The 12567-nt window shown below is 38.3% G+C and overlaps 1 protein-coding gene and 1 long non-coding RNA gene across 4 annotated transcripts in view; one reads left to right on the forward strand and one right to left on the reverse strand.

The window, feature by feature from the left end:
• Nucleotides 1-11579, reverse strand: part of LOC129726735 (uncharacterized) — a 228234-nt gene extending 216655 nt beyond the window's left edge. For all 3 annotated transcript variants that reach the window (XR_008728397.1, XR_008728396.1, XR_008728395.1), the window contains exon 1: nt 11240-11579. This is a non-coding gene — a long non-coding RNA (uncharacterized LOC129726735). The remainder of the gene's footprint in view (nt 1-11239) is intronic.
• Nucleotides 1-12567, forward strand: part of LOC129726734 (follicle-stimulating hormone receptor) — a 313232-nt gene that overhangs the window by 239017 nt on the left and 61648 nt on the right. The gene's annotated exons all lie outside the window — the stretch shown is intronic.

Below are 12567 nucleotides of genomic sequence, written 5' to 3' on the forward strand. Positions count from 1 at the left end.
GAAGCACCTGTGAAGGTCCACCTTAGCGTAAACTAAGCGGCACGTCGATACCCGGGTGGGCCAAAGCAGTTTTGTTTTCATATCTTAATTATACTCCTTTGCTGCCGGACCCGGGTGACCCAGCCTCCTAGGTTGTGTAGAACATGCACGTTCATAAAATACGCAATCAGCAGATTCTTATCTTTTGATTAACGTATCGATTTTGCTTCTCCTTTTTCTTCGCAGGTAAGTGCACAAAACGGATCACGCAGCGGCTAAATGAGCTTCCGAATATTACCTTTAAAACCTGTTCTGAGAGAAACAAGGGACTGCCCGTGAGTGACTCGCCCGTTCATGACTCGACATTTATTTAGCATAGCTGGTTGTGCGACACAACAGCTCTAACGTTCGAGTTGATTCATAAGGTTAAAATCTCTCGTTGCGATATAATTGTACACAAGAAAGGTTTGTTGGGTACCTGAAAAATGACACTAACTGACCATTAATTCATTTAAAACTAACTTCAACGTGGAGTCGTGAATTTTTGGTTACTATTGAGCACAATCATATGGAATCAACACAATTTAGTTCGAGACCTTGGACTTTGAGCACGGGTATCAGCTACTGGCACCTAGCACGACAGTGATGTAAAAGTAAGGCTAGCTTGAAGGTTTCGTGTGTATTTATGGTTATGGCATGGAAATATAACAAGCCCTCGTTAAATCACGATAAAGCAGAAAAAAGCAGCAATTGAATATTAAGTGAAAACGGATCAGTAATAGTAACACTAATACAATGCAGATAAACGTTTCACGTCAACAATGATTGCCAATGTTTTCGTTTATTTATAACTTCATTCTGGTATGATTTTATATTTTCGTGTATAATGTGCTTCCTACATGTTCTGTGGTCCCCGTGGCTCTGTGGTTAGTGATGTCGGTCGGCTAGCTCTCCCACACGGTTGTGATATCGGGTTCGATTCCCGATCGAGCCGAGGATCTTTTCAAGCTGGAAATTTTCTCGACTCAGCACTGGGGCACGGTGTATCGTTGTACTTATCCTACATATGCAAAATGTGCCAAAAACAATATCGATAACGAATTCTCTCAACTAAATCTAGTTGATCGAGACCGCTATTAGCCCCCAGGCTAAGCGTGAGATATTGTTTTACCTGTTCTGTAAGATTTGTTACAGTTAAATGTGCAATCTTTTCTAGTATATCAACACTACTACGCTTGAATCATACACAATTTCTCTAGGAATTGAAAACGATAGGACGGGGTTTGAAGACATTAAAAGTTAAAGTAATTTTGATAAAATGCCTTGAAATTATGTGATTCAATTGGATGGCAGCTGACTTTGGGTGTCATATTTAAATAAACTTGCCATTTTTTGCCTCTAGGCACGGTGTAAGACACTAATTGAACGAACTTTTCTTAATATGGAGTGAGTTAAGTTCACAATACTTATTATTGGAGGCGAGAATTTAGATTTTAAATGTGCTCTCCTAATGTGTAATTTCATACAAAATACTCTACTCTCTCTTCAGCAAACTTTTTATTTAATTAATTAATCCCAAAAGTTGACACCATAAACAAGAAACTGCTTTTCATCTTTCACTTGCAAAAAAAAATCTATGATTCGAAACAAAAGCTTGTAACTAAACTCCTCGTTATGTATCTTCATTATTAGCCTGAACACGGCAATTTTCATTTTTCATATCTTTGAGGACGAAAATCTTATATTAACAAGTATACAACCATACGTCAGTAACCAGCAGATGTGTTACACTCTCAAATTACCAAGAATCCAAAAGCTGTGAACGGAATTTTAAAAAAATATTTTAGAAATGTTTTGCAGCATTTCAAGTGATTTCACCAAATTCCCGATTTGATAGTTTAAGATAGATAAGTGTTTTTGGCTAAATGTATTGAGAATTGGTCCAGAATGAATTAAGTGTGTAGTAATCTGAAAATCTCTATGTGGGCCTGATTATTGGATAAACACAAAAAATATCCTTTAGAGAAAAAGCCTTACCAAACAACTGAGCAGGTAAATTTTGGATCTTGTTACACCTGCATAGTGTTATCAGTCGGTGCCAAGTACAAGGAGGTATTCATGTAGCGCCCGTGTACAAATATTCGGCTAGGTAAACACTCAACGCCATTGACGTGTATTGTAGGATACACAGTTTACGGTTTAGTATTTATTTACGAGCGCTACGCGAATACCCCTAACGAGTTTTGGCAACTTAACAAGATTATACGAGACTTGCGAAAGCATCATCCTTCTCTCCGCGTTAATTTATGTGCTCCGTAGGCACTCTGGCATACATTTAGGATAAATTTTGTACACACCTTAGTTTCGGCCCGAGCTAACTGAAAAGAAAAGTGTATGGGGGAATCATACTTACGTTTATTCGAGGCAGCCAGTATAGGATTCATATCAGTTCTGTTACCCTATACCGTGGAAAAATATTTTTTGAGTGAAACTAAAATAAAACTGCTCAGAGAAGCGTCAGATTTTAGGTTTGTTTTACGCTTTATGCGCTTGAGGCAGCTTTTCATAGCAACGATTGGATTACGTGAGTCTGTTAAATGCTCTAAGGAAACGGTAAAGAAAAGATGACCTTCAACTTGCAATGTAGTTCATCAATTATCATTAGGTGGCATCCGTTCGCGTGTCGCGCGTAAGGAAGGGCGGCGGGATTGTGATCATTTTTACGGTAGCAGGAAGAAGGGCATAAATTTGTGTGACGTCACATAAATAATTTCGAAAAACTGAAAAAAATGTCTGGAAAATTGTTTTACCAGTTTTTTCATTTACAATTTGCTTGCTATTTACAACTTGCTATTAAACAACCGCACTTAAACTCAATAGACGCGCATAAAATTTTACCAAAGTCCAAGATTTTTGGTGCCATGCAGTTTGTTCACTATGTCGAGATTTATAGTAGTTCCTTGATAATGAAGTTGAAACTGTCTCAAAACTAAGTGAAATTGCAACAACAACAACTTTGTTAAAATAATTACTGAACTTCTGAGTTTAAAACATTTTAATCAATATAATCTAGAATCCAGGGGAATTGTGTAGCTGTCTCCCCTACAACTTATCCTTCTTTCAATCCTATAAAAATCCCTTAGTGCGACATCCTCTTAACAAAACAAGTCTCTCTTATAATACAACTTGCCAGAAGGACGCCCAACGAAACTTTTTCAAGGAATTATGATTGGCGATATTTGGCAGCAGAAACGAAGTTCGGATAGTAGAAAGCGTGTAAGAGGAAGGGTAAAATCGTATTACACACAAGAACGGATAAATAATAAGCATGCCACTTTTCAATAGTAGTATTGCTAATAATAGTAGAGCGGGATACAGTAGACACCGGGACATATCTCACAATAGATCAACGATACTGGTCTCAGTGAGAAACTACATACAGGAAAACAATTACAATCAAATCTAGCAACTAGAAGCCCCAGAAGGAAGATCAATATCGCGAGGCGATGGAGGCACTGTACCGTGCAAATGACACACAAAAGCAACTGAATAGTTCCCGCAATCCGTCATATGCGTACAGGGACCTGGACTGCAACCTTGTCACGAACATGTGTGAGGAGAAAGCAGTACTTCGACGAGCATCTCAACGGCAGTGTAGCAGAGGGCGACGACAAGTAGATCTTGGTGTAGTGCAGATGAGGAGGATGAGGAGGAGGTCAAGTTCCAGCTCTTGACTTCCAGGATGTTGAAGAGAACATTAGTCGACTGAAAAACGACAATGTAGCAGAAGCTGACCACCTCCCTAGCGAACTGTTGAAACACGGTGGCGAAGCACTGGCTATGATGCTGCACTGGGTTATTGCCAAGATTTGAAAGTAAAAGATAGTATCGAAGGGTGACCAACTGGATTGCTGCCAACTGCAACTACCGTGCAATCACGCTGATTCTATCCTGTTGATTAACACCGTTTGCGAGGGAGTTCTCGCAATACCAGGCGGAATTCATGGATGTTCGAGCCACCACGGACCAAATATACGCGGTACGGCTGTTCATCGACTTCAAATCACACAATAAATCGAGATCAGCTATAGCAGATTATACACGAAAACGGTTTCTGGGTTAAGCTGACACGGTTGGTCAAGTAGGTGAAGTGCGTAGTTCGAGCTTTGAGGACCCTTCGAATCTCGAATCGGGTTAAGGCAAGGTGATGGACTATCGTGCTTGCTATTTAATATCGCTTTGGAAGGTATGATACGTAGGGTGGGTATCGTCAAGAGTGGCACGATAATCAGAAGGTTCATTCAGCTCTTTTACTTCGCCGATGGCATCGACATCGCAGCACGAAACGTTGAGAAGATAACGTGGACGTACATGACTGAAGGTTAAAGATTGACGAATTGCTTCGTACTTAGTCTACATGAGAAGAAGAGTTCCAGAGAAAGTATTATCAACCCGCCACCACGAATGCAAATTGGCGGTGATGAAATCGAGGTGGTAGACGAATTTGTGTTTGAGCTCATTCATGGCTGCCTATAGCAATACCAGCAGAGAAGTTCATCGACGCCTTATGCGGGAAATCGTGCCTACTTTGGACTCCGGAGGACGCTCAGCTCGAATAAAATTGGCCGCCATCTACAAAACACTGCTCAGACTGAAAGTCCGCGGCTTCGTATGAAAGTAAATCCAACGGCTTATTCAAGGCTCGATGTCGCAATGCATTCCGAACAAATTTGCGTTGGACACTCTCTAGTTTATTTATCCAAGCTGCTTGATAAGGCCACCATACAGTGCTGGCAAATTCTTATGTCGAACGACCCAGTACATAGTATAATGCTCTAGAGCAGAGTGGGTTTCGAGAACATCAATCACTGAACAAATTAAATAAATTTTGAAACTACTTGCAGTATTCGAGGCGTTTAGCGATCATTATAAAAGATGGAAAATAACATGGGCCAATTATCACTGCCTTGCGGAACTCCTGAATTATTTAAAAAAAAAGGCAGAATGACAAAATTCCATTCGTGTAAACAATTCTCTATGAACAAAATGTGATTGTATCCATTTACAAAAACTCGTACTGCAGCCAAGTTTCTCTGATTTGGACAAGAGAATGAAATGATGAACCGTAATGTTGCAAATTACAGACGTTAATATGTTTTAGTTAACTATTCGACTATGAAGCTCTGGTATTACTGGATATGGTCACTCTGTCATAATCTAATAGATATTGATCGTTTTTCTGATTCAGAATAAATTTACAAATCTATCATCAATCTGCGCCACATTGCGTAAATGTATTTTTTTTTTAGTATAGCATGTCTATTTGCGAGTAATAGGCACTTTCTGCATAACATTAACTTCATAATTTGAAATAGATTAAGTTTCTATGGTAAACAATCTACTCGATGACTTGTAACACATTATATATTCAGTGTTGACCCCAATTCGGTGAACTAATGAAATGTACCAAAATAGTTACATACTAACGCAGGCATGTCAGTGACATGCAACAACTGAAACCAGTCTCGAGGCATTCCCGCCAATATTTATATACAGCCATTAAATGCTTCATCGCGTAATGATAAATTGTTTTCCACTATACTGAGCTTGTTTCCGCCCCCAATGCTGCCGGAGAGGACAGAGGCGAAGGGATTGCATTAGTAGCATCACTGGCTGCCTGCCTGCATCAGCTATTGTGGTGAGAAATCAAGTGACAAGGACATGGACCATGGGGTTGCTATGGGTCTGGAATCAATGTCCGCTATAGTCAAGCGTGCATTTCGATTTCAAATAATCATTATCATTTATTTGCGTCATACCATGATGTGTCGTTTGCGATACGGTTTCTCTCCGTGGGTTTTTTTCCTATCATTTTCACTATCCTACGCTGGTACATTTTCGAGTTCTCTGGCATGTTAAAGCTACAAGTGACTATTGTGTTGATGGTCCCCAGTCTACAATCAGACGGATACAGAACTCATTAGCGTTACGAAAGGGGGGCTGTTACTGTAGTAAATATTAGCATTAATGAAATATTTTAAAGTTCTTTGTACGGAGAGAGATAATGTGAGATTACAGAATCTACTGTTTCAAAATCTTCACGAGACACGCTTCTGATTTCCTGATCCTTAGTTTGTAAACAAATTCCATTCACGTATTACAGTCTTTGCTCATGACAGTGGCGACCAGTGGCTGGCCAAAGTGGCTCGTTCCAGATCCGACGGAAGCAAACACAAAGAACTTGTATACGACAGAAAAACTATACAGTGAATGAAAGGTTGCATCTCATACGTGCGAGGAGTCGGATGACCCAGAAGCTCCTAGAATTGTCATCGAAATTCATTGGGAAAAAGTACACATTGATGGTCCACCCGTCTTTCTCTGGCTGGCACATAAGCTCTCTTCTTTTTTGCAGTTTCGGAATATGGCTCGATCGTAAAATTATTATCGAATCAAACACATTCAGCAGTGACCGCTGCAGCGATAGCAGAGAACCAAAACGACCTCTCGACAAGCAATCAGAAGAAGTAGAGCGAATATGTGTGTATACGTTACGTTATCCACTTGGTCGCGTTGCAGCAGCAGTGGGAACAACCGCGCCGTATCCTCATCCTTGTCATGCGGCGGCCAATGGCCAAAATCGATTCAGAATGACACGGTCCGGTGGGCAGCGATGAGTGTTTGTCGAAATGATGCACCAAATTTGTTGGTCAGCACCATCAATGTGTTCAAGTGGATGGTTAACCGGACATATTGATGTGGTATGGCAAACCGTAAAATTTAATGAAAAAAAAAAACAGACGGTCGTACATATTTGGCGACAGTGTGAAAACGACAGTACAACGGGCATGGCGATACAGTTACGATACAAATTTTTCTACGTGAGTAAGTAGCGCACGAAAACTTATTTGAACAACGATGAACGAGAATGGATATATATATCGCAACGGTTTTATAAAAATGTTTAACCAGTTTTTGAGTTTTTACAGTCTCCTCACAAAGAACTTTGAATTTTTGTAACTACTGTGAAAGTTTGTATTACTTCTTGCATTTTCCTACTGATAGATTTTAAAATCTGGAAAGTGCATGACCGTTAGCTCGATTTCCATCAAAACATGACTGTTGAGTTAAAAAAACAGTTTATGGTAACACCACTGTTCTGCCGTAATCTCGCAGACTGGCGTGTGCGACAGCGAGTAAAATTTTCAGTACGGAGCTTTTTCCAAGAACGTTTGTATACTAAGTGTTAGAACGAATTTTAACTATCTGATCTGTACATAATGCTTTAATATAATCACAAAACATAGCCGAACGTAAGATTTGTGGAAAAAGATTTATTAACTGACATCGTTTTGTTGTAGAAACAGCGATTTTTTTCACTGTTTCTACAACCGATTGACGTAGGTACATCCATCGTAGGGGAACTGCTCCATTATTCATCTCATTAAGCCGATATTAACGAAGAATGCACGGATTAAACACCAAATTTTCACGAAGTCATTGAATAAATAAACAAAATACGCTTACGTGCTCTTTTGGAATCGTTCAGCATTGTATATAAAGTAAACTTAGCAAGATTTATCCTGAATTTTGTAAAACAAACCATTTTTAACAACGCTTCCATATCCATCTCAAAACTTGAATCATTGCTCAATTATTCATCTCACGACGCCCCCATATTCATCACACTGATAATCAGTGTTGAAATAATCATGATAAAAAAAGTTCACTCACCGCTCAATGCCAAGAAAAATCGCCAGAGAACTTCGCACAAGAAGATCGTCAACGATATTTGATCTAAAAGTTCATGAAAACACAATACGAGAATTTGTTTCAGCTTGCATTGTGGAGGATATTTTTTGTCTCCATCTCACATGCGAGCGAAACGCAATCGGGATTCGAATCATTCGAGCATCGTATCGCCTTCGTGCATTTTCTGTTTCAAGAATAGGTAGCCTATTTCAACGAACGCACGAACTCATATTGATATTCGGTTTTGATATTTATCCGTTTCACTCAGCCGCTCGAGCGGGAATTTTGTTAGTAGTTGTTTGGAAGTCTTACAGGCTCGATGTACATTTCTGGCTGTGACTGCAATTGGATGCGAGCTTTGAAGCAATGGTTAAAAATCGAAACCAAAGTAAACGGATTAAAATCGTGAAAGCTTTAGAAGAGAATGATAACTCATCCCATTGAATTGCCGTGCGTAATCATGATTATGCACAAATCAATAAACTGGCACTTATCTACCATTGGAATTTGATTTCAAACAAAACTCAAATATGATCCTTTTTAATTTAACTTTTTAGGCGCTGTTGTTATAGCATATGTCTGTGTTTATAAACAGAAGGGCGAGTTCCGAATCGGAATATGTATAGCACCAAGGCTTTGCTTTGCTTTGTTATAGCGTATGAATGCTTTACTATTAAAAACACTTATCATTTTCATCTGTTCGATATATAATCAACCCTATCCCAGTGGAGAGAAATGACTTTCCAACTTGTATTACTTATTAGCTCAGTTTGGACTGTCATCTGCAACGACTGTAAAACCCTACATTAGAATCACCCATCAGCCCCAGTGCACTTGTCGTCAATGAAATGTATACAACCAGTCATCTGGTTGAAGAACGGGTGAAGATCGGGATGTTTCGTCGAACAATATCACGAATCATTTCATGATATTTCATCTACGATATTTGCTCTGGGTATATCATGAGCAAATGTGATGTAAAGAGATAGAGAGAAAGAACGATCTGATTCTATTCATATCGTGGCATCGGTGAGTTGCGCCGAATCAAGTTCATGATGTTTCATTTTCTCGCACCTCGAAGTTTAATCGGGATATATCAGCGTGTAAAACGAGCGACAAAAAGTTCGGAAGCGAAAACGTATCGCATTTGAAAATGATATTTCGCTGACAATTCCAACACTGCTGACGATCATGAATGAATCACATTATCATTAATGAACGTAGCCGCAGCCCGTCGTAGTAGATTACCTAGATATCCGCTGTAGTTATTTACGTGCAAAATTGGTCACCTAGGTAACCACTGCAGTGCTGTCCATTTATGTCAATTATGTCGGAATAATTCAACATTTTCAGTATGATTTTTTTTATATTAACAGAAACTGATTTGGCAACTTTTGATTTTCTTCAACGCAGTGCAAACAGATGAATATACATACAGTTGAAATTAAGGAATTGTAGAAGTTCATCCCATATATTTCTGCTAACTCAAGCTTGTTTTTGGAAATTTGAGGTGAACATTTCAAAGATTAAAGAATTCTTAGTGTAGTGAGTGATTTTGTTTCATGATTAAATGAAAAGTGGTCCGCTAGTGATGAAAAAAAAGTTTGGTTGGCTGCTGAACGAGTCCCGCTGTAGCCGTATAGAACAATGCGCGGATTTTGTTTTTTTTTTAGGTAGGTGATTGAATTAAATGAGTTTTCGAGTGCAGATGTCTGACTATAATATCAAATTAAAAGCTTTTAAGTGAGTTTTTGAGGATTCTACTTTATGAGAAATCTAAAGTGAACTAAGAAGAATCCATTCCATGGATTAGCAGATCGGTTTAGTTATAACATATGCGTTTTTTTCTCTAGTTTTCAATTGAGTTTTTATGTTGTATGAGATGAATATATGGGCTGAGATGAATAATGAAGCAGTTCCCCTATGTCTTTCTGAAGAAAATAAACTCATAGCCATCTGTGCAAAGTTTCACCCAAATCAAAAACAGTCGATCAATAACACTGAATTAGTTGCTTGAAATTCCTCATATATGCTTATCTGTTTAAAAAATAATATAGACCGCATAAAAAAGATCAGATCACGCTTCTAGGTGAATTAATTCGAATGTTAAGAAAACATCCCGACTTGTGCCTATTACTTTAGACCTAAAATATAGAAACTATGTGACCATCAAATTTATGCGATTACATGAGTGTATTCCCAAGACCCAAGTATCAGTTTACGAGCAAGGTCGCATCGCATGTAAGTTTCTATCTATATTAACCCCCGATACATTAACGTGTGCAGTTCCTCTTGGCGGATTTGGGAAAACCATGAAGCCCCAAACCGCATTGCTTAGTTACGAGTTAAACGATTTCGAGAGAAAAACTTTCGGGAAAATATACTTGGAATCATCTTGGGCGGCATCCATAAATTACGTACAGCACATAGGAGGGAGGCGGATACCCTTGAGCGTTACGAATTGTTACAAAGGAGAGGAAGAGGTTAGATCAGCGTTACGTAAGAAGAAATCTCCCTGAAGGCTATAATTTTACTGTAAAACCGAGCATTATGATTAAGCTAATTCTTCTACTGCGTTACGTAATTTTTATGACAGGTCGGAGATGACGTTACGTTTTGTTACAATATGTTTAGTAGTCAAAAGATTGTTTTTTTGTGTGTGTTTATGGATGTCACTTCATGCACTATTTGTAAAAACAGTAGGCTTGCTAAGGTTTTTTATTTCACTTTTCTCCTTCATTTCATCTCTTTAAGCGTTATGAGTCTAATTCATGATTTGAGCTGAACAATGATTCGGTTTGTTAACATTTTCCATAGGTCGGGTGTCAGCAAGTACATAATAATTTGTCTTGTGCGTTTTCCACACTTGGACTGCATATTGCTTGACAATGTTCATCGTCTGACGTATCAATTCTTTTAGTTATATCCATTCAATTCAAGACAATTTAAAATCGACCTTGTAACAGTGCAACAGGCAGGGCAGAGTCGGTGTTAACGGTGTTAACTGGCGCGGTTGTGCAGTAATTGGAGTTGTGATGCAATGGAATATAGAAAGGTACGGAAATGGTTTGAGTCTCGGGTTTAAAGGGCTTCTTTATTGTTAACAGTCATAACGTAGAAGTCAAAAAACAATGCCCAAAAACCAATGTTCGGTACATTTTTTCAAGAAATTTTCACAAGTTATGACAGTTTACGGCAGAAAATGCCTACCTGCGTCGTTAAACAATGCGGAACACAATTCCAAATGGCATTTTCTTGTTTTTGGAGATCTACGTCACAACCCCAACACATGCTTCTGTTTACCTCTTTTTCGTTACTAATACAGACAAATATCTACTTCTTCCTCACCTTTGTATACCTCATTGGTTGTGATGTTCGGTATGAATGACTAAAAGAAAACTAGACGACAGACTTTCCAAAAGTAGTATCAATTTTCTTTACTTGATATGACAGGACAAAGAATTACGGGAATAAAATTCGTGTAAATTGTTTTTATCGCTTACCTTACCTTTCAATTTGCATCTAGCTACACCACGCCTTTTCTATGCTCATTCAAAAATACTCCCGTTTCCTTTTAATACTGTCAATCTTTATCTTTATTCACCAGCTTCTTTTTATAAAATGCGTATACTATCTTTAAAAAAACAACTCCTTCTCTTACGTGGCCAAGTACAATTTCACATGTTTTCATCACAATTTACACCCTATCTGTTTGCTTTACTATATGGTACTGCCCCGCCAGTAATACATCCAGCGAAAGTGTGACCATTGAACTGCAACACCGTTGGTGGGAGCGAATGAGTATTTATCTACCTATACTGAGAACGGTTCTTTAACGACAGCACAATTCGCACTCATGCACGGTAACTTACGAACGCCTCTCTTCTCAACGGCCACGGTTGGATATTCACGTAGCAGCGAATAAAAATCGGTACGATCGTCACACTCGACAGCCAATGCTAGCCGTCCTAACGAATGTGTTTGTGTAATTGAACGTATGATCCTCTTAGAATTACTTTTCGTACTTTTAAAAGAAATCTGAACATGATGCAGCGCTCGCGAAACATACGATGAAAGTCGAAGTAAACAGACAGATCGAATTTGTTGATTGCATCATCGAGATGAAGGGTTGACACATACTGGGGCTTGATAGAGTGATGATTCAATGTATGAAAGTACAAAGTCAGCAGAACAAATAGTTTATAGCATGAAAACGTAGTGCTCATTCGATGCTCATAAAATGCCATAACACTACATTTAATGCTCCTTCATTTCTTTAAAAAAAAAAAAGTTCTATTCTGCTAGCTGGCAGAACAATATACTAAAATAGTGTTTATATTTTTAGCTAATAAACAGTTCTATAACGATCAAAATAATTTAGTACCTATTCATTGAATGCTCTTGAAAAAACTTGGTTTTTATGGTAATTTTTATTACTTTTCATGTTTTATTATTTTTAAATTTTTTGAAAATATGATTATAAACACACAGCTTCGATTTTAAAAATATTTTCTTCTAAAACTATCAGAAACCTGTTAATATCAATGAATGCCAATTGAATGCGTCCATACGCAGGTAGTTCTAATAAATTTGGAGCACCAGTTTTTTTTTTCAAGAGCGTTGAACGAGCATTACATTAAACAGTTGATTGCTAGTAAATACTGTTTTTGACCATTGTTCTGTTTTTTTTTTCGTTTTTCTCTCGTTTTCCTAAATTTTCCTAAACTTAATTATCATATTATTCATTATCGACAAGAGAGTCATAGAATTCCTTAAGCGTGGGAGGTGAAAATATCACCCTGAAAGTGTTTTATTCCGCCAGTTGGTGCTGAACGA

Source organism: Wyeomyia smithii, chromosome 3 (genome assembly GCF_029784165.1).
Source record: "Wyeomyia smithii strain HCP4-BCI-WySm-NY-G18 chromosome 3, ASM2978416v1, whole genome shotgun sequence".
In the NCBI taxonomy this organism is placed as follows: domain Eukaryota; kingdom Metazoa; phylum Arthropoda; class Insecta; order Diptera; family Culicidae; genus Wyeomyia; species Wyeomyia smithii.